Source organism: Plectropomus leopardus, chromosome 20 (assembly GCF_026936395.1).
Source record: "Plectropomus leopardus strain MGB_pleo_1.0 chromosome 20, ASM2693639v1, whole genome shotgun sequence".
Taxonomy (NCBI): Eukaryota; Metazoa; Chordata; class Actinopteri; order Perciformes; family Serranidae; genus Plectropomus; species Plectropomus leopardus.
The window spans coordinates 17,766,069-17,786,098 of NC_142195.1; the positions used below are offsets into that span (position 1 = coordinate 17,766,069).

The window sequence follows — 20,030 nt, forward strand, 5'->3', positions numbered from 1 at the left end:
ATGGGGGCCAGCAACAAAATGCATTTTAGCCACCTAAAGAAAACAGTCAATGTACACTATATTGAGAGTATTTTCAATGCTTTACCTTAATGTCAGACGGTGATTTCCAACAGAAAATTAAGTTGTTTTTTCGCTTTCTTCGCAGCCAGACTCCATTGAGAGAAACAGCAGTTTAACAGCGCTGAACACAGGAGCTGCTGGCCTACTGCTGCCTCAGCAGTTATTTTGTTTGTGTTGTTGTGCTACTTTGGCGTTTAAACGGGTTAGTTCAGATTCACCAAAGTCAGGAAAAAACCCAATTTAACCAACTGATCAAGGCAGCAGTAGACCAGCAGCTTCTGTGTTCAGTGAGCTAAAATTACTGTTTTTTTCAATGGAGTCTAGTTGCTTTGATGAGAGATGAGGTTAACGTTTAAATGGGCAAAATTCTCTAAATGATGTGTACACTTGAAATAATATTGATATTTTAAGGTTGAATTAACTAGGCGGCTAAAATAAGTTTTGTTGCGGGCCCCATCCACAGTTATTCGTTGCTGAGGGCGTGCCAACTGACATCTACTGTATGTAATAAAGTGACTATGAAAAAATAATCCAACCATCCCCACTTCAAAAAAATCCAAACTACCCCTTAAAGCAAAAAAAGCTATGTTTTCTCCCACTCAAATCCCCCTCCTCGTCCTCTTCCTCCCTCCTCCTGAGTTTTTCACAGAAAAGGTTGGTTTGGGAAACACACCCCTACCCTCCTCTCTCTCTTTTCCCTCCCTGTCTTCCAAGCCAGGCCCAACCCAGATCCCCATTCTCTCCTTTTGTCATTCATCTGGCCTCATCCTTTCACTGCCGGGATAAAAGAGCGCGGTGCATTGTGGGTAGGCTCAGTTTAAAGAAGGGTCCCCTCCCATGTGTGTGTTGTGGGAGAGCTGGTTTTATGTTACCCCCACACACTCAAAAACTTTCCAACACACACTCGTCTCTTGTGCTCTTTCTGACGATTTGCGCTGCAATTCAGCTCCCTGCTAACAACCTGCTTTTGCAAAACACTCAAGTGTCTTTCACCCGTCATCTTCACTCTTTTCCTCAAATTATCTGTGTTTCTTTCACTGCGCTAACCCCTTCACATAAGCTGTGTAACGCTGCTTCTAAAGAGACTTGCTAATTCACAATCAGCTGATTTGTTTGAGGTCTGTTGTTGTGAAATATGTACTTTAAAGTCTCTTGTGATAGTACATGATATATCCCTGAAAATGGTTGGTTAGCTTTGAAAGATGTGCAAAGCTAACCAAACTGGCTTGATTTCTTTCAAAAACATGGAAGGCAGTGAGCAGCATTAGAAAAAGTGACCCAACAATTAGCAAAAAGTATAAGAAAATTATCCAAAAATTAGAAAATTAAACTTGTTGGTATTTTTAAAAGATGACCTAATGACCTAAAATAGTGCTTAAAATTGGTATAATTGCAAAAATGTACTATAATTTTAAATATTATAATAATTAGTAAAATAGCTTTTCAGACATTTTTTCAGTAGCTTTATAAACAACTACTTTTCAAAATCTACAGATTTCTTGCAATTTGCCAAACATTTCTTTGTTTTCCCATGTTTTCAAAAGAAATTAAGCCAATTTTCTTTAAGGGTTAAACTGTTATCTCACTTAATTTGGACCAACCATGAGTCAAAAAGTGAAGTATTTACATCCAAAAAGGTTAATAAAAACTGTGTTTATCTTTGCATTTTGTGCTAACCAACAAAAGTTGATGTAATTGTAAAGTGAAGCATTTAAACGATTATTTTCTCACGCTTCTTCACTGCGACTGTAGCACTTATGAAAGCATGAGCTACTGTTGGCTCCATTTCTCTCATGAGCACCTGTTTATTTAAAATAGAGCCTGTCATTGAGTCATGCTCGCTCCGTTTCATGGAAATGCTGCGTTGCAACTGATATTGCGCGGCTGTGGGAGGGTCGTGGGAAAAGCGACACGACAATACATCTTCCTGCATGTCAGACCTGTTGGTGTTGTAACATTTGCTGGGTGTCGACCTGCAAATGTTTGAGCAAGGAGGGTTACAAGTGTGATTTGAATAATGGTTGTGGTTTGAGAGTTTTGCTGAACTTCAATTGAAGAAAGTTTGGGCTGTTAAAGTTGCATTCTGAGCTGAACCATCTTTGACCTCAAGTGTTCTGCACAAACCTGATGCATTTCTTTGTCACACTCACCACCAGGAAAGTTAGCTCCTCTAAACACCAGCCCCCTCTGTGTTTTGATGCCGTGGCAGGCCGAACGGGCTATCTGGCTTGTCCTTTCCTCTCTCCCTCCCAGTCTCTCACTTCTGCAGGATGTTTTTGTTGAGCTGGGTTCCCTATTGTTCACACACTGAGTTGGCTGGCCTCCCAGGGTTGCTGCTGGCTGCTAGGCCCCCTAATAGGTTCTTCATGTGCCTTGGCTTTCCTTGCTCATCTTGGTCTGGCCTGTGCACAGAGCTGCCAGACAACTCAAGGAATTTTGCAAAGAAGTTAGTGGGAGAAAATCAGATGAAGGATTGTTTAAGAGCAGCATTAAAATGACTTTATTTGAAAAGCAAACACGCACCATTGTCATGTATGAATCCACTTACAGTCCTGTTTGTGTGCATGTTTTGTCTGTTTTTTGCATTTCACACATAAATCGAGTAATGGTGCGTCAGTGTTACAGCAGCTGCAATCAAGTGTGTCTGTGTGATTATCCTTCACATCCATTCAAAAGCCCATTGTTCCACGCTTCATAAAATATTCATATCCATGCTCACACCCCTCATTCGAGGGCTTACACTCAATCTGTAAGACACAAGATTAACTGAACATCTTGTGATATGTGTAAAATGCAGTTTAATTGGTCTTGCGACACTGAATTCCTCATTTTATAACGGCTCCTGTGTGAGCAACGATGTAAATTTCGATTGTGAGAGTCTGTGTATGACTTCCTCAGAATTCCTCTGTGGTGACATGATTGCTGTGTGATTGGGTAATAATGTTATACAAAACGGTTCGTCTGAATGAGTTTTACATTTAGGATGAGAACATATATGAGGAAGTTTTAGAGCCTCTGGAGGAACCTGCGGCCACATAAAGAGGAACTTTAACAGAGCAGCGTTTAACAGTCTGTCCAGTATCCCAGAGTCGCTGCACCTGTTAAGGCGGGACGACTTACACTCTTATTATTATTATTCTATTCTTGTTAGTTCACAGAGTTTAGTGGCGTGACTCATTTCCCATCATGGCTCCACCTGCTCTAATTGGCGAGAGTCACTGAAAATACTGATGTGAGGGCCTCTAAATATGTTTACAATAGCTTTTGAGCCATAGCAGGTCTGGCATACAATGAGTGCTCACAGCTGTTCAGTGAATTTTCAACATTGTACACACTTGTGTGCTATAAAGATAATGCATGTTCTCAACTAGTAAATATGATTATATCAAATAATAGGACCTTTTAATTTTATACCAAGTGATTTGTATTTTTACCTTGCATTCAGTCATGAGTAAATTTGTGTGTGAGGCCAGCATTACAGTGCTTTAACTGCATGGTTGATGTCAGTGTTACTTTATTAATTTTACATTTTACTATTCATATCAAGTTGTATTTATGTCGCCTGATGAAATTAAATCCAAAATTATCTTTGCTTTTAGCTCTTTTTTTTTTGGTCTCTGACAACCTTTCCAGGAAATATCCAGTACTGAAACAGCCAAATTCACAACCGTGTTCACCAGTTGGTTGCTCACTGTATCTGCCATTTGGTGCTATGCAAATGCAGCTGTTTAAAACTGCAAAGTTGGATGCCAAACACTGAAAATAAAACAAAAAAAGAAGTAGTTACAATGATAAGTGAAAATTCTCTGTGGTTTGGTCATGCTGAGTGTCCCCTTTACATTACACAGAATAATTTTATCATTTGTTCATATGGACATATTTATTATAGTTGCTTTAAAGGTAATATCCATCCACAAACCTGTAGAAGAAACTCAGTATGGGAGTGGGTCTGTGTAACAAATTGATATTCTCTTTTGTTTATTTTATCGGCTGATCATAGTTAGACTACTATCAGCTGTTACTTATGGCTTTTGAATTTAAGTTACTCGTTCCCTTAGCAGCACTGTCATGCATAACTATAAAATGTTTTTTTAAATTGTTTTTAATCTATGTAAAATCAGTGTATAATATAAACGTTGTTGAAAAGCACCCACAATAATGAATGTCCTACATTACCCAGAACTCCTTGCAGTCTGTTGCTCTAATGACATCATCTTCAGGTGACCTGACTAAAAGCACGCAGCAAAAGCAGAAAACTCAACAAGAGGTAATGTGCATTTATTTTTGTTTTATCGTGTGATAACCTTGTAGAAATCTTTACCTGTGACTGTTTTTCTTATAAGGACAGTTCACACAAAAATCTCAATTCATATGTTTCCTCTTACCTGCAGTGCTGTTTGTCAGTCTGGATTGTTTTGGTGTGAGTGTTGAAGATATCGTCAGTAAAGGTGTCTGCCCTCTCTACAATATAATAGAAGTAGATAGCTTGTGGAGCTCAAAGCGCCAAAAAATACTTTCGAAAACTCAACAGCAATGTCTCTTTCCAGAAATCATGACCAAAATAATCCACAGACCCTGTGAGCAGTTTCAATACACTCGCCAACCAAATCAATGTGCAGAAGAAAGTAGAAAAGGAGACTAGTGCATTCAGTATTCCCTCTACTGTCCATACAAAGACCTCCAGACTGTCCTCCAGACTGTCCTCCAGACTGTCCTGTAAGCGTGCTTCACCTTCAGTTAGGCCTTCACCCGTCCTTTAAATGTAGCGTCCTGAAACTGCTTGTCTCAGGAGATATGAACTGAATGAGTATGTTGGCATTTTTCTTTCTGCAGCTTAAAGGCACATTTCAGATGTCCATGAGTGATTAGCAGTTCCATTAAAAGTAATTCCCCCCTAAATTTCTTTAAAAAATATTGTTTTCTACCTGAATACATCCACCAGCTGTATCACTCACAGCACAGGAGAAAGTGTGCGTCATGACAGCGAGAGATGTAAACATGAATTGTGTCCTCCTTGTCCTAACAAATACAAGTAGATGTAAAAACTGTGGGTTTTCTGAATTAAAAGCACTAATGTTTACATTTAACTGATACGGCTGAATTGTTTTTATAGTGATTTATATTTATTTAAGTACTAATAATGACAATAATTTGGGGAAAAAATAGATTATCTTGAGGTCATGATTTCTGGAAATAGACATTTCTGTTGAATTTTTTAAATGTACTTTTTTTTTCGGCGCTTTGAGCACCACAAGCCAGGTATCATCTAGTTCCATTATACTGGAGAAAAGGCAGACATCTCTACTGCCAATATCTCAAACACTCAACAACTTCTGGACTTACAAATAGCACGACAGGTAAGATGAAAAATATGTATTTTTGATTTGGGGGTGAAAGCCTGCAGCTGAACATATTTAATGTTGCATTCAAAAATTACATAGAGTTGCCTGTGATAAACAGTGAGTGTTTTTGTCTAAAACTTCATACTGATGGAGCAGGAAATCGTTTATTTGATGTATAGTTGTTATCTTGGCAACAGCTACCCTACGTTGTCATACCCAGCTGTCTCATTTTCTAACTTATCAGCATATTTTTTGTGGATTCATCCTTTGTGGAAAACTTTTTTTCTCAGTCTTGCTCTACTTCCTTCACTTTTATGTCGCAACCATGTCACAGGACAATAATTTGAACCACACACCACAGCACACCAGCAAAATCAGCACCGAGTCAGAGATGCTGCTGGATGACAGTGAGCTTGAAATCCTGCTGATACGACACTTTCCTCCCCAAAAACAAAAACATGTCTGTCGCTAAACACGACCAGTGAGCACCCCCTCCCCAGAGTCTGCCTGTGAGTAAGAAGGGGAGTAAAAGAACTAAAGTGAGAGAGAGAGACAGGTGGTCGGGCCGGTCTTTTCCTTGCCCTCCGCTCCTTTTTGAACTTTTCTTTCATTCTTCCAGTTCATTCTGTGCTTCTTTCCATAGCGCCAGTGACAAGGCGCTCCATTCACTGCCTCATTCTTCCACCCCTCCCTCCTCCCTCCATCTCCCTCACACACCCCGACCCCATCCCCTCCCTCCCGGCTCCTTTGTCTAGCTCGCGGGGGCCTGCTTTAGCTGCTATTCACCAGCCAGACGGACCGCCATTGACTGGACCCCCCCCCCGCCTCATCCTCCCCCTCTAACATCCCTCCCTCCAACAAACACCCTCACACACACATATGCACACAGCAACCTGGCCATTCCCCACCCTACGCCCTGTATCAGGCAGCTGCTATGCTAATGGGGAGGAAGGGATGGATGGAGGGAGGGAGGGATGAGGAGGAGAGACGGAGCAGCCAGCCTATAGTGGAGGGACAGAGGGAGGGAGAGCAGGGAGAGTGACCCCGCTCCTCCATCTCCATAGCCATGCCAGAGCAGCAGCTCGCCTCCTGTTACACAAAGGGAGTCCCCTGGCCCTCCTCCCCCTTCTCACCCCCTCCTTCCACCCCTCTGTTCCCCTCTTTCTCATTCAAATCCATTTTATACCCCAGTGGTAAAGGGAGCTGTAAGTGCAGTATGTAAAGTAACCTTACTCCTGCCCTGCGGGCGTAACCATTCAGAGCTCAATACACAGAGAGCAGCCTGTGTGTGTGTGTGTGTGTGTGTGTGTGTGTGTGTGTGTGTGTGTGTGTGTGTGTGTGTGTGTGTGTGTGTGTGTGTACGTGGGTGTGTGCATGTGTGTGTGCATGCCCATTCCCTTGCTTTGTTTAGAACTGCAGCCCATACCTACACACACACACACACACACACACACACACACACTGACACCTGTCCTTGAGTCGAGTTGCATCTCGCCTCAAACTGTGCCGGACTCATCACAGACGTTCATTCTTCACACACAGACACACCAATCAGTTGATGCAAAAAATTAGCAAAAAAAATGGAAAGAGACCCTAAAAAATATGCAAAAAAACATAAAGAAGTAAGTGAAAAGTTACAAGAAAATTACGTGAAAATACATTTTTTAAAAGTTAAAAAAAACAACAAGACAATGACCTTTAGAAAGTGCAGGACATTTTTTGAAAGAAAACAAAGTTTTCTCAGGTTTCAGAGATTTAAATGCTTGCGAAATGCATCTGAAGGCAGCACATAATGTCGGTCCAGGTTTTTAAGGGTTAAGAGAAGTGTTGATTCATCTTCATAGTCATTTCGGATGATGTAGTTTTAATTGCAGTGTGTTTCAAAATACTGTTGTTGGTTTATAAAGCTCTGCATAGTTTAGGGCCCAGACACATTTCTGCTACATCAGTCATGTGTACTCCGGCCCCTGGGTCAACTGTGGCCCTCAGACCAATTTTAGGCAGCCTGCGGCTTGAATTTCAAACTATAACACAGCGGTACGTATACATGAAGTTAAAAAACAGTCGAATTATTATTGTAGTCCATCTGAAAACTGAACTTTTAGAATACATGTAAACATGTTCATCCATCTGAAATTGTACTAAATCGGATTAAAACGCCCAGATTATGCGGCTGGGAGTCGATTTACTCTTTCATGCAAACGCCTCAGTCGGACCTGAACTGGCCTTGGCGTTCTGTGCTCCATAGTCGCCACACCGGGCTTTGACCCAAACGTCGAACAGCATACATTTGTAGAAGAAAGCCGGGCAAAAAAGGGAAGAAGAAGGGAAGAAAACAAAACAAGACGAAGGTCAAAAGTAAAGTAGAGAGTACGAATGAAATGTACAGCGCTGAAAAGTTATCCATGTTGTCACCAGGTGACATGCAACCTGTTTGCTAATAATTCTGTACATACTTCTCACTCGCTCCCGGTGCTTGTATGCAATTTTTTTTAAATAACCTGTATGATGCAAGAAAGAGCCAGCCCCCAGGTATTTTCACATTTTCTAATCTGGTCCCCATTTCGAAAGTCTGGACACCCCTGCGCTGCACTAGGAACCATCCTGACCCCTCAGGTCCTCCGGGACAGGTCTGCTCTGTGTCCCCAGAGTCAACACTAAACACGGGGAAACAGCGTTTCATTTTAATGCATCACATTTCTTAAACAATCTCCTGAAACCGGCAGGACAGTTGTTTTAAATTGAGGCAGGAGACTTTTCTGTTTGCCACAGACTTTTATTAAATTAAATATTTATTCATTTCTGACACTGCATCGTATTTTTTTATATTTTATAGCTGTTTTAGTATTTTAAGCTTGTTTTTTTTTTCTAGCTCTTTCATCAAGTTTTTAATTGCATTTAAATGTCCTCCTGAAATGTGTTTCTTTTGCATTTTATCCCAATGCTTTTGATGTTTTAAATAGAGCACTTTAAATCACCTTGTTGCTATTTTTTTTTACAGTTTTGTCCACACCATTTATATCAGTGGTAGTAGGCATAAATATTAGAAGTAAATGGACTAATGACATATAATGGTGTTTGCAATGCTTGTCCCTAGATGGGATTTCTTATAAAAAATGAATAAAAAATAAATAACAACTGCACTGTTAAATTTGATAAAACCTTAAAAATTATTATAATCTTCAGTGATTAAGGATAAAGCTTGCAAAAAGACTTTTTTTTTATATAACATTGAATAAAAAACTAAAAATAGATCAAATAAATAAATATTTTTTAAAAAATCTTTATTCACAACTTTTATATTTCTCAAACAATTTTAAATTCATCCAGTTTGAACAAAAGTGATGTTTAAAGAGCTTCTTCATACATGTGTTAGGCTGATTGTCATTCAGTGCAGATGGCTGTGTGTTGGCATGTTTGTGTCAGCAGCTTTTTTTCTGGTAGCATGTGTACACATCTCTTTTGGCGTATTTTGGGGAGGGGGGGATGTGTTGGCAGGAAGGCATCCCTCTCTCTTTCTCTCTCTCCCTCTCTCTCCATCCCTCCTGTTCTGTTATTTACCCCTGTGCAGTGTGACCCTGTGCCCCATCAGGGAGGCACGTCCCATTTGACATCTGCCTGTTTGCAGGGGGGAGGGAGGGAGGGGATACAAGGGGTGGGGTGCCCATATGGAGCTTCCACCTCCCCACAACCCCCCCGCACCCCCCCCCGACCCAGCCCGCCCCCGTCAGTAACCCACATACGCGCACACAAATTCAACACCGCATCTCCTGCTGCCTGCACCCTTTGTTCCTCTGTGTGTGTGTGTGTGTGTGTGTGTGATGCCATTCCAACACATGGACCTGCTGCAAGCCGGGGGAGGGGGACTCTGTTTGCGATAGATAGATAGATACATTACCACTGATATCGGGATTCCATCGTCCTAAAAGTACAGCACCCATCCCCTGATTACCCACAGGGCAACACCATTAGTTCTGTCAGCACTGTTGAGTTTGTTTGCACTGTTAGCGCTGTTTGCACTGTTAGCGCTGTTAGCACTGTTGGCTGTTAGCCACTGGCTTGACAACACATTTCCATCCGGTTTGTCACATATTTCTGCTTTGTAGTGGATTTACACATCTGCATATTATGCTTTGGGTTTCTTTCTGCTTCTGCTGTTGATATTGTTCTGGGATGCCGCTACAGTAATGTCAACAAATGCACATGGTAGGATGATGCTGCTTGTGATTATGGTTTGGCAACAAAAGCACATGGCAACCAACGCTGTGGCGTCAACAAAAGTACATGTTACATTGGATGGATAGGTGTGGGCAACAAGGGCATGCTATAAATGCAAAGAGTCACTTTTGGCAATCAGGTTTTTATGCAGAAAGCACTGCAAAAGTGACAGTATTTGACAACTTTAGGATGAGAACAGGCTCAACCAACCCAGTCTCACTCCAAACTCGTCAAATAATGATGCTTGGTCAGTGGCACACTGGAGTCACACCGATGCACGGGAGCACCCTTTAGTACCTGTGTGGGATGCAGCATTTTGTTAATGCCCCAAGCAACTAGCAAGTATAAAGAGCAAAAAAGTCTGGAGAGAAATGAACGAGTCAAACAGACACCTGACTTTCACCTGAGAGTCCACTGTTTGCATCCCTCATGAAAAAAAAGTTATTTTAATAACAACGTAACGAGCCAGGAAGTTTAGCATGCTATTCTAGTAACGTACATCATGTCACATTTGATGTCATGTTATGTCAGTAACAGACATACTTGTTTTAAGCCGAATCATGATGTTTTTTTTCCAAATCTAACCATGTGCTTTTGTTGTCTAAACCTAAGGAAGTAAACCTAAAATCAAGGTCGTTTTTTAAAAGACTGCATGCATTTAATAAGCAGAAACTTTACATTTCCTTTAAAAAGCGACACAATGCAGGTAATGAGCATACAATGACACACAGTCCCTGAATTTTCAAAACTAACGGACGAGGGGTACCTAGAGCGTCATATTTTGACGTGACGGGCCACTGGCCAAGCTTCAGTATTTTACAAATTTGGAGTAAGAATGTGTCGTGCAGACAACCTCTGTGTCATAAATCCCCATCTGATTATTGTATATAGCCCCTTTAAAAATGATTCTCTGTGCTCAAACTCTTTTTTGTTTGTGTTGAAGATAATTTTCCATCAGTTCAAAGTACTTTGTTGCTGTGTTCATAACGTCATGTGGATGGATGGATCAACCCACGCATCCATCCACACCTAAATCCTGCTGTCCTTATGTGTTGCATGATAGGGTGTACCAATTACCCTGTATGGATTATCCTCCTACACAATGATTCAGTGTGCTGGATGTACAATGAGCAGGCTGGCCGCAGGGCTGGATCTAGGCTAACGAGCTCGGTGGAGTTTAAATGGCCCAGTGTAACACTGACAAAAAACTGTTGGTGATACTGCACTCTGTGACAGCACGTTCTCCGTCAGGGCCTGCTGCCTTTGTCTGACAGGCTGTTTATGATAATACCTCTTGTTAGAGGACTTACTGTGAATTAGGTTGTTAATACATATTGTGACACAGCTGTTGCAGCTATTTTTTCTATTACTGGGAAGAAAATGAGGCTTAAATGGCTTAAATTGAGATTAATCTCTGTATGTATCAGCTGAATTGTTTCTTTCCAGCTGGGTCACTGAGAGCACATCCCGTCCGATATTTAGGTCAGTCGCAGGTGAATGGCAAATAAAGGAAAAAGTAAAGAGTATGCACTGACTTTAATAGCATTTATTTGACTGAAACAGGAAACATTTTGAGCCTATTAGGTCTTTATGGACAGATGGTTAACATGAGAAAGGGCAAGGACATATAGAAATAAAGCTGATTACTCTCCAATAATGCACTCCACTCGTCAAACCCCGTAAGGGTTTTCTGGCTTTCCCCTGCATGTCTCCTTTTCTTGAAATTGATAACGTTGTCATTTTTAATATGTGCTAAATCAAATCAAATCAAATCAGTTTGAAAGCATGATGACTCGGAGCTTGAGTGAAGACATTTTACTCATTAAAACACTTGCTGGACTGAACTTGCTGAAAAGCATTTACTTTTTAAAGCAACAACTTATCATTTTTTCCCATTGTCTTCTTGTCAGCCACGACAAATGTGTGTTTACCAGCATTCCTCAGTGTATATAAGGAAGGTCAGGCTCCATTTGTGCTTGTCTGCAGTGATTTTATATTATGTATATACAGTGTGTACTCTACAACATAACAGTTTTCATTATTTATTAAGAGGCGTCCCATCCAAAACAGCTGGGCATACAGCTGTGTAATCTCATTAAAAATGTCATCAAAAAAAATCTCTATATTATTATTCTGTCTGTGAACTTTCAGGTTCAGTTGTTGAGGGGGAATATTAAACAGCAGTGTTATTATTAAGCTGACAGTTGACACATTTTTAAACTGTCAAGAGTCAGCCTGGCTGTGTTATTTTTGAGATTAGCGTCTATAATTATTCATATACATTTATAAATATGTATGCATGCGTGTGTGTGTGTGTGTGTGTGTGTGTGTGAGAGCATGTGTGTATACATGTGTGTCAGGGAGTAATTATGGAGAATAAAGGCCTGGTTGTACAGAGTGAAACTGTGGGTTTTGAAGTGAGATGGAAGATGCTTTTCTGTTTGGCTGAGCAGACTCAATGGTCCCATTCAGCCAACCCCCTTACTGCCCATTGTCCTCCCACCACCAACCCTACACACACACACACACACACACACACACACACACACACACACACACACACACACACACACAAACAGGGCTGTAGGGACTCAGCAGAGTTGGAGTGGAGGCCTGGAGGAGAAAGAGGGATGGAGTGAGCTCCTGCTGAATCTGAGAGCTGTAGGGGGTGAAGTAAGGAAGAGAGGGAAAGACTGTGGAGAACAGGGATGGAAAAAATCATGATGTCTCTTTTTTTTTACGTTTTAGAGTTTGTTGGCATAATTATGCTACAGAAGGATGGTTTTTGGAAGTGGCGTTTTTGCAAATACTGAAAATGTTATTCAAGTAAAAGTAGCAACACAGAAATATAAGAACACCCAAGTATAAGTGACTGTCTCCTATTCAAAATTTTACTTAAAGGCCCAGTATGTAGGATTTGGGAGAATATATTGACAGAAATGGAATATAATGTAATTATTGTATTTTTTAAATGTATAATCACATGAACATAAAAATTGTTGCATTGTCATTATGCATTTATATTCACATAGTGAGCAGATCCTCATCTACGGAGACCCAAACACTGGCTCTAGCAAGGGCCATTTTCTCTTGGGCCACCATATTTGGCAACTCCTCTGTGATGAGAGCGTCACAAAAACACTGATTTTTGAACATGAAACTTCTTTATTCACTGTCTTTACTGGTTTTGGTTAATGTCCAGCTTTTCACAGTTTTCCCGGGTCAAAACAAAACATGTTGTCACCATCTAATGCCCTAACTTAGACCCCTCAGCCAGCAGTTAACCAGCTCCACACGGCAGAAAAACTCCTCACACAATAGTCTGTATACGAACCCACAGTGGTCACACAATTGTCTGGCTACGGAAATAAGGGACTCACACTTGTTGGGGGTTAATGATCGTCGGCCATTGGTTTGGAGCCCATTAGGCCATTGATCTGGCTGCGTCTTTTATGCCACCTGGGGAAAGGAATGTGCCGGGTCTCCTATTGTGTCTGTCTGCGAGTGTCACACAGTGGTCATATACCCTCTGTGTGTGTGTGTGTGTGTGTGTGTGTGTGTGTGTGTGTGTGTGTGTGTGTGTGTGTGTGTGTGTGTGTGTGTGTGTGTGTGTGTGTGTGTGTGTGTGTGTGTGTGTGTCAAAGAGAGGTCAATCAAAGCAGAATCGACCAGTGTCACACACACTGTGCAGAGACAGTGGAGGGTTAAATATTCCCGAGGTCAGCTGGTCAAGGGTCATTCACTCTGGGTTGGTTTCAAAGCAGAAAAATGACATGAAACCAGTTTGAAACTCACACTGACTGTACGCAAACATCAACTAATATTCTAACTCAACATGATACACACTCAAACACCAGCGCACAGCGCAGAAACACCAGGGAGGTAGAGAAATGATAATGCAGAGCTCAGCACCTTTGGCGGCTACGTGAGGAGCATACATACACGGCACACACACAAAGGGAAGAAAGGAGCTTCATTCATAGATGCTTCTATTAGTTGGCGGAATTTATTGCCTCTTTTTATAAAACATCCCTCTTTAAAGACAATAAAACTTCTCCATGGGTGGAAAACAACTAATTACAAGCACTCTTGTTCATTTAATTGAGCAGCTTTTTCATGCACTTCTACTTTTATTTTTAAACTGACTTAAATAAGTAACTAAGAAACATTTACTGAAGTAGTACTTCATTTACTGAAGTAGAGTTTATTAGAACACTGAGAGATAATAATAATGATAATAATCTATATTTATATAGCACCTTTTATACAAGAATTACAGCAAAAAGTACTTTACAATAATATGCACTAAGTGCTTCACATGAGAATAGAAAGAATGACGGTAGAACGAGGCAAAAAGTCAATTAATTACAAACAGACATACAGTGCTCCAAAGATGATGTTTATTCGTAGGCCAACACAGAAGTTAGTGTCACCCTGATTCTCTTGCCAAGAAGCCACATTTTCTTTCAATTATTGCATAGAATAAACTCTGTGGCAAACACGTTTATGATACTTACAGGATTTTTCAGCAAGACAATCTTCAGAAATGAACACCACACTTATGACTTTTAAAGTGTAAATGCAATTGGCAGATGTAAAAGATAATGTTACGTTATAGATGAACTACACTACGGTCGCAGGACTTTAACACTGCCACTATAACGAGGCTGTAAAGCAAAGTACAGCATCATAACTAGAAGACAGGGAACCGGGAGTGCAAATATGCAAACTCATTTCTGGGTTTTGGTCATTTTTGACCAAATTATGAAAGAGTATTCCTTTATATTTGTGTGCCATTAGGCTTTTTTTTTACATGATCAGGAGGATATGTCATTTAAAATTTATATGAATTTCTCGTCCCTCATTAAGTTATTTATGAGAAAAGTTTTGGTCAGGTTTAGAGAGCAGTGCCGGCAGACAAAGAGATTACTTGCAATATATTCACTTTGACAAGGCAAGAGGCTTTAAAATAAATAGATTTGTATTTTAACTCGACTAGTTTTCAACACAAGCAATCTTCTACTGAGTAGTACTTAAGTAAAGTGAGTATGTTTTTCTTGCTTTCTTCCCACGCCTGAAATTCTTTGCAAATCTTTTTGGATTCTGTCTTTTTGTAGAAAACATCTGTTGGATCTCAGACTCACTGAAAACACTCAGATGACACAGCTGGGGTTTAGGGGAGGGGGTGAGTGGGGCCTTTAAATGTTGGGGGCTGCCAGTTGGTCCGCCATGTAATCAGAGTTGAACTTGAAGAGGGAAAGAAAGTGATGCCAGAAAAAAAGATGAGGTGTGTGTGTGTGTGTGTGTGTGTGTGTGCGTGTCTGCGTATGCATGTGTGTGTGCACGTGTGTGTGTGTGGAGGGGGGTCCTCTGTCGGCAGGACAATAGACAGTGGCTGCAGCAGCTGACCAGAGAATCCCTTCTTCTTTTGTCATCCTGTATAATGACGTCTCCACCACACACACTCTGTCTCTCCCTCCCTCCTCACCCCGTCACCCCTCCCCCTCCTCCCTCTCTGCCTGATTTGGCATCAAGAGACTTCTGCATGTTTTCCCTTTCTCCCTCTTTCCTGGCATCTATATTTACTCCCCTCTCTCTCTCTTTTTTTTTTTTACCATACCTCCCCTGTAGACTTCCATGTCTTTTTGTGTCCGTCCTGCTCTTCAGAGACACATGTTCTTTCTATATATTATCTTCTGCATGTGTCTTTGTACGTCTCTGTTTGTGCAAGTATGTGGGTTTGTATATGTGTTTTTCAGCCTTTGCTCCTAAAGAATGTAACCTCTGAGACACTCTCTAAACTCAGCAAATATCTCCACTACAGGCCATATGTTATCTGTGTGTGTGTGTGTGTGTGTGTGTGTGTGTGTGTGTGTGTGTGTGTGTGTGTGTGTGTACGTCCAGCTCCCATCTGTGTGCAACCTGTGTGTACTGACGTCTGTATAACTGTGTTCAGCACATTTGAGCCTTCCATCTACTTAGATGTTAGATGTTTTTTTTCATCTGTTTTGGGGTTGGTGGGGTTATTTGCAGTGGTGGAAGAATTACTCAGAATCTTTATTAGGCCAAAGTAAAAGCACCAACACAACAATGTACAAATATAATCATTCAAAATTCAAAGTACACAAGTTGTGTTGTTACTTAAAGAAGGATGAGAAATGAGAAAGTTAAATTGAAATGACCCAAAAATAAACAAAAAAATTAGTAAAAGGTTACAAGAAAGAAAAAAAAAGAACAGACAGGAAATGACTTGAAAATAATGTAATGAAAATAATAGTGATAATAATAATACTGAATATTTTGTATTTTGTAATATACAATTATAATAATATAGTCTTGATATTTCGTGATATTTTTCCCAATTAATTGATACTATTCTGATGATTCTCTCCCTCTTTTGGCTAATTTTAAGCAGCCTTTTGATAATGCAGCTGATTGAGATGGAGCTAGTTTGAACTACTTTACACATTGTTAACTGTCCTCTAAAGGCTCACGAGGTTGTGAAATGATGAAGGGGGTGGGCAGCTCTATTACACAAATGTGTATTCAATTTGAATACAACTTAATCACAAATAGTTATTGAGAATAAAGCCAAACCACGACATTTTGTGACAAACTGTGCCTCCAAACTGTACATGAGTAGTAAATGTAGCCTACTTTGTCAAAAATATTACCACCTCGAGAAGGTGTTACAGCCTTGCTATACTTGCTATACTTTCTACAGTATAGTGGACAATGTGCGTTACTTAGTTATGGACAGTAAAGAGAGTATTGTGTACAGTGGGGGAGGATGGAGGTCTGATTTTATCCTTCTGTCTTAAATGTTCCTTTCTATCCCAGCCAGGTCGCAGAGGCTGCAGGCTGAGTTAGTCCAATGTCCCTCTCCAGCAACACTTCCCTGAGATGTTCCCAGGATGACACACGTAAGTCGGACGTGCCCAGAAAATCTCCAAAGGGAGGCACCCAGGAGGCATCCTGATCATATTCCCAAACCACCTCAACTGGCCCCTTTTTTGACACGATGGAGCAGTGGCTCTATTCCAAACTCCCTTCAGACGTCTGAGCTCCTAACCCTGTCCCATGGCTCATTTTGGCCGCTTGTATTCGCGATCTCGTTCTTTCGGACACTACCCAATGCTCATGACCAAAGGTGAGAGCTGGAACAAGGACTGTTAAATGGAGTGCTTTTCCTTCTGACTGAGCTCCCTCCTCACCACGATGGTCCAGCGTAGTGCCCACATCACAGCGGATGCTGCACGAAACTACGTCTCGATCTCACGCTCCATTTTACCCTTACTACAGCAACTCTCTCCCAAACCAGAGAGGCAAATCCACTGTTTTCCGGCAGAGAACCATGGCCTCATATTTGGAGGTGCTGACTCTCATCCCGACCGCTTCACACTCGCTGCCAACCGCCCCAGTGCATGCTGAAAGTCACAGTGTGATGAGGCCAACAGAACCACATCATCTGCAAAGAGCAGAGATGTAATTCTGAATTCCCCAAACCTTTCCTACTTTGTTAAACCTCTCACTTATAAAGTAATTTTAATTGATCAGAAGTCATCTTTTGTATCTTAATAAATACAGTGCCTGAACTGTTTGTAATTAAATGAATTAATTCAGATTCATTTACATAGTCAGCCAGTGCAAACCTGAAAATGAGAAGACAGACAGAGCTGATGTGAGGAACCAGCTAAAGCATCGTGGGAATTTTCCTGTCAAACATGCGGTTAGCTCAGCCCGTCTATGCAAACTTCTCCGGGCCTGAAGTTATCGCTTCCTCTCTCTCTTCATGGGAACTCGCTCACAAGTTCTCTCTCCGTCTCTCTCTCTCTTTTCCTGAAAAGCAAACTGATGTGTCAAAGTGTGTCAATACAGTTTCTCAGCAAATATGCGTGCATGTGTGTGTGCTGACAGCGAGAAAAGTATGTGCTTATGGCCAACTTTGTGTGTGCGTGTGTGTTTAGCAGCTCTCCTCCAGCCAGCTCCAGGTGATATGGCCTGGCACGGAAGGTCACCGCTGTGATGTCACTTCCCCTTCCTCTCCGGATATTCCCAGCATTCTACTGCCAGCAGCCGGGAACTCTGGGAACTAAGAGCAGGAAGCCTGGCTCCTTCGCAGGATAGAGAGAGAGAGAGTAGTGGTGAGGTTATCTGGTTATTTTGCAGCATTGAATGACTCATTTTCTGTAAACAAAACAAACAGGAGCGAAGAGAGTTAAAATAGAAGATGAAGAGCTAATGACGCAGGAATGAGGACGGTGCTGTTGGTCTGTTTGTGTCTTTAATATATAAATGTGTTTGCTTTACCTAATGTACATTTAAAAAAACCTGTTGCATTAATAATTCCAGTTTTATTCCAGGACGCCTTGCACTTTGCAACACTGCACCATTGTCTCACTGTCTACAGATTTTAGCGTATTGTTGGTATATATATATATATATATATATATATATATATATATGCACATACACAGATACTTTATTGTTTACAGTAGTCAAAATGTTTATTTTTACCTTGTTCAGCTTTGTTTTTTTTTGCTCTTATGTCTAGACTTATTTCTGTGCAAGGACATTGAGGGTAACAAAAACCAGAGTCAAATTCCTGGTATGTGTACACACTCTCCTGGCCAACAAAGTTAATTCTGTCTGTATTTGATTGAGACTATTGTGTGATAGAGACTGTGTGAGATACAACTGGGCCCTCTGCAAATGGAGCAATATCGCCCCCTCCTGTGTGTTTCCACTGACAGAAAAACAGAAGGCGTGCAGATGACAAAACCCCAATCTTTGTGTTTTGTTGAGACTGTATTATTATTATTATTATTATTATTATTATTATTATTATTATTATTATTATTATTATTATTATTATTATTATTATTATTATAACAATAATAATAATAATGTTCTTTAGATATTACCTTTAAACTTCGTTATTGCCCCATATAAGGAAATATTTCATGTTTTATATGTCTTAGGGATTTAGTTTTACTGTCCAATAGGGAAATTTGTTTTCACAGCCAACATGCAGAAACATAAACATATAAACACATATAGCAACATAGACAGTATACAAAATCTTCATGTATGCATGGACAGATGAAGTCATTCACAGAAAAATGTGTAGTGTGTTAACGTGCATGGTATGTTTGGGGTCAAACTTTCTGTTATACTTCTTCTGTAACTGCTGTATACCTCCAGTAACATAAATGCAGATATATTTATTTTGGAATTGGAAAGGGGTGCTGAGTAAAAAGCACTGTCATCATCAACAGAGAATATGAAAATCCATTATATCTATTTGTGTTTTACAGTTGAGGCCTCTGAGACCCCAAACAAAGGTAACGCAACATTTTCTTTAGTGTATTTTTGACAAGTATCATCAATTCAAAAATCATTTTCATAAGTAATTCTCATAAAAATGGTAAAAGTCAGAGGTGGAAGAAGTATTCAGCTCATTTATTTATAAAAGTCAGATACCACACTGTAAAAACACTAAAATATAAAAAAAATTGGGTAGCCTCTGCATATAAAATGTTATTTAAGTAAAAGTATGTTAGAATAATCAGAAAAACAGTAAAAGTACTCAATGTCAAAAAATGGATTCAGTGACTATCATACCTGTATATTATTACTCATGCAATAATGCAATTTTGTTGTAGTACATTGTGGCGAAGCTCATTTTGAACCAATAAATAATGATTATTTTCAATATGAATTCGTATGCCAATTATCTTTCTTCATTCATTGTTTGGTACGTAAAAATTAGCAAAATTGTGAAAAATTTCGTCCCAATTACCCAACTACTTACTCAAAATGACACCTTCACAATGCTTGTTTTATCCAACCAACTGTCCATACATCAACCAATAATTGCTGTCAACGTGGGAAAGACATAAATATAACACACTCTAACTTCCCTTACGCAAATAAAACGATTCTTATCTTTCAAATTAATTCACAAAATGTATCCATGTAAAATATTCTTTTTGCAGCGGTTTAAGAATTGTGTTGACACTAATTGCTCTTTCTGTTCAGAATGCCCTGAAGATATCTTTCACTTGTTTTGGTCTTGCCCTTTTTCAAACAGTTTCTGGATAGATGTTTGCCACTTTATTTCCTCCTTTATTGAAAATAACTTTACCCTTTGTTTTGAAAATATACTGTTTGGCTTCACTTCCTTTACACCCTCCAAAAACAAACAATATTATATAATTAATCTTGTTATTCTTTTGGCTAAATGGCATATTCATAAATGCCGATACATAAATAAAAATCCTTGCTTTCTTTTTTTAAAAAATTAAAACAAATAGTATATAAAAACAATCAAAAACTCAACCAACAGTAAAGCTGTCAAGACCCTGAACCTGTGTACCCTTTTTTAATGTCTTTTTGTAAAGAAACTTA

General features: G+C 40.0%; 1 long non-coding RNA gene across 1 annotated transcript; it reads left to right on the forward strand.

Moving 5' to 3' along the window:
• The first annotated feature begins 4,227 nt into the window (after positions 1 to 4,227).
• LOC148186206 (uncharacterized) lies at positions 4,228 to 19,335 on the forward strand. The gene is made up of 3 exons (XR_015775240.1): positions 4,228 to 4,327; positions 16,461 to 16,543; positions 17,588 to 19,335. It is a non-coding gene; the product is annotated as an uncharacterized LOC148186206 (long non-coding RNA).
• Positions 19,336 to 20,030: the final 695 nt, after the last annotated feature.